The sequence below is a fragment of the Musa acuminata genome, chromosome BXJ1-3 (genome assembly GCF_036884655.1).
Source record: "Musa acuminata AAA Group cultivar baxijiao chromosome BXJ1-3, Cavendish_Baxijiao_AAA, whole genome shotgun sequence".
Taxonomy (NCBI): domain Eukaryota; kingdom Viridiplantae; phylum Streptophyta; class Magnoliopsida; order Zingiberales; family Musaceae; genus Musa; species Musa acuminata.
Genome location: NC_088329.1, coordinates 28181855 through 28185328, shown reverse-complemented (window position 1 = coordinate 28185328; position 3474 = coordinate 28181855).

The window sequence follows — 3474 nt, the reverse complement described above, 5'->3', positions numbered from 1 at the left end:
CACTTGAGCTTTCGCTCGAGTGGTCTTCTTGAGTTGTAAGTGTCAAATTTTTTTTGTTCTTTGGAAGATTATTCTCATATTCAATAAGTTCATCATGTGTCTTGCACATCATTTTATAGGTCATCAAAGACCCAATAAGTTCTTTAATCGAAAAATGGTTCAAGTTATTTGATTCTTGAATAGTCGTTACTTTAGGATCCCAATTTTTAGGAAGAGATCATAAAATTTTGTTCACAAGTTCAAGGTTTGAAAAACTTTTACTAAATGCTTTTAAACTATTGATGACATTCGTAAAATGGGTGTACATGTCAATAATAGTTTTGCTTGGTTTCATATGAAATAACTCAAAATCATGCATCAAAAGATTAATTTTAGAGTCTTTATCGTATGTAATTTCAAGTGTGTGTCAAATGTCATATACAGTTTCGTAAATGAAAATCCGATTAAACTCATTTTTATCCAAAGTACAAAACAAAGCATTCATAGCTCTTGCATTCAAGAAAAAGATTTTTTCTCAAAATCACTCCATTCATTCATAGATTTAGAAGGTATTTGAAAACCAAGTTCAATAATATTTTATAAATTTAAATCTAAGAAAACAAGAAAACTCTCATTTGAATTTTTCAATATGTATAGTCCGTCCCATTGAACATAGGAGGACGAATGATAGAGTGACCCTCTTGAAAGTTGAAAAGAGCCATTTCTTTTGGGTGTTAAACTAAATGAGAAAAACGTGACTCTGATACCAACTGTTAGGATCGAGTCGACACTAAGAGGGGGGGGGGCGGGGCGGGGGGTATGAATTAGTGCAGTGAATAAATCACGTCGATTCAAAAATCTTGTTCAATAAAAAATATTTCTACAAAGCCCGTATAGGAAATATTTAACATTGAAAGTGTACGGAAGCGTGTAATGAGAAAGTAAAGTAAGTAAGGCAGTTTGTAGTAAGGGTAAATTATATAAATAGAAATATAAACTAAATTTTATAGTGGTTTGGTCATCGTGACCTACATCTACTCTCGATTCCTCTTCCATCAAGGTGATCGACATCCATTAATGATCTTCTTTCATTGGGCGAAGATCAACCACCCTTTAACACTCCTCTTCTCTATTTCATAGGTTTAGGAGACAACCTTTTATAACCACTCACTCCTCCCTAAACAGAATTCTAGACTTTAGAACTAGAGGAGGGGATTTCTTAAGTGATTGCTATAGCGTTTTTCCACTTTTAAGTTCTTTGTACTTGTGCATCTTAAACAGGGATGAGAGGGGTATTTATAGGCTCCAAATGGATTCAAACTTGGAGCCAAAACTAGTCTCATCCTGGGTCATCTGGGTACTAGAGGTACCACCGCCAGTGCTAAGTGGTACCACCGACTGCAGCACTAATACTGGGTGGTACCATCATCCAGTCTAGTGGTACCATCGCCTGACACCCTGCCATTGGGCGGTACCACCGCCTAGTCTGGTGATACTATCACCTGACATAGTCTCGGAGATTATGTTTGGGTGGTACCATTGCCTGACACAGCCTTAGAGACTGTGCCATCGATGGTTCTACTTGTTGGGTCACTGTTTGGGCCTTTCACTTGGTCCAACACAGCCCAACCTTGGGCCCAATTGGCCCATAATTGAGTTAGCCCAATTCTAACTCAATTACACCTAAAACTTATTTTGAACTAGACAATTATTATAAAGCTAAATAAAAAGTTGTTCGGCATGTCATTAGTTCATCGACGCCTCGCCGGATTCTTCAACGCATCGTCCTCTCTTACGGCCTATTGCCCAATTGGCCAATTGACCTTCGCAACTTCGATTTCCTTAGCGTAATTTTTGCTCTTTTTGGTCCGATGCCTGAATTCATGGCCCGAAGCCTTCTGCTGATAGGTCGACCGATCCTCCGGCTCGACGTCCAATATTTTGACATGTTCCACTCCGGCCCAACATGATTCTTCCTGCTTTAATTGTCTCTCCCTGATTGAAACTTCCTACATTACTCAAAATGTAGATCAGATCATAAACACTATCAATTAGTTTCATCATCAAAATCTATGATTCAATAAATATATTATGATGTCCATGGATCTGTGCAATGTGAATCAGATCATGATGAGATTACGATAATGAGATTGATTCTCCTTTAAACACAGATCCTAAATAATCCCGATCATATGTTACTTGAGAGGGATATTGAGATAACTAGATAGATTGGTGTACTGTTTAAACACAGATCCTAAATAATCTCATGGCTAGTCTCCTTTCGAGGACTATTGAGTATCGATATAGGATCATCCACTCTCGATGTTGTTGAATCTCGGATTTTGATGATGAAGTCAATTGTAATTTGTTTGATCTAATTTATATATTAAGAAAAATGTGCAGGATTAACTACGATAGCAGTAAGACATAAAGCAGGTGTTATGCCAGAGTCAAGATCGAGATCGCGTTGGGAGTTCAAGAGTTTGTCAGAAGTCCGAATGTTCGTCGGAAGTTCTACCAGAACCAACCGAGAAGTCCAGGAGCTTGCTAAAGTAGCTCGTCGGAACTTGTTAAGAAGATCGTCGTAAAGTCCAGGAGCTTGCCAGGAGTCCGTCGGAGCATTGCCGAGAGTTCGTCGGATGTTTATCGGAAGTATGCCGGAAGCTCACCGGAAGAATAATTGATGCACTAGAATAAGAAGGGTTATGATCATGTCTTAATTATCATAGTTAGAGCATAAATTAAGTTAGGATTGAGATGTAATCCTACTAATTTAATTAGGAGTCAATTGGGCCCTTAATAGGGCTGATTTAGGTCGGATTGAACAGCCTAATCGGCCCCAGAAAACATGGCTGACGGTGAAACCACAAGGGCCGACAGTGGCACTACCTAGAAGACCCAGTCTCCTAGGTGGTCTGGGCGGTGGTACCATCGACAGTTATTGCTACCAGTGGTGGTACCGCCCTTGTCAGGCGGTGGTACCGCCAGAGCTCGATCTCCGAGCTCTGTCAAGCGATGGTACCGCCTAGACAAAGCAGTAGTACTACCTAGTGTCAGGTGTAAGGCGGTGGCACCATCAAGACCTTAGAAATCCAGAATTAGATACTTTTTGGCTCCATTTTTAAAGCCATTGGGGCCTATAAAAATCCCACCCTTTTCTGCATAAAAGGGCATGAAAGCATTGAGATAATCTTGAGCTGTTGGGGTGTAAAAGTGTTGTAAACAAGTACTAGAGTCCTCCTCCCTTTCTAAGTTTTGAGATCATTTAATAGATGTGTGAGACTTGTAAGGGTTCTCTTCTAAACCCATGTAAAGGAGAAGTAAAAGGTGGTTGGCCTTCACCTATTGAAGGAAGGCCTTTAGTGGACACCGGTGACCTCGTTGGAGGAGAAATTTGAAAGTGGACGTAGGTCACATTGACCGAACCACTATAAAACTTGGTTTGTATTTATTTTGAGTAATTTACTTTTATAGCAAACTGTCTTTCTTCCTTAC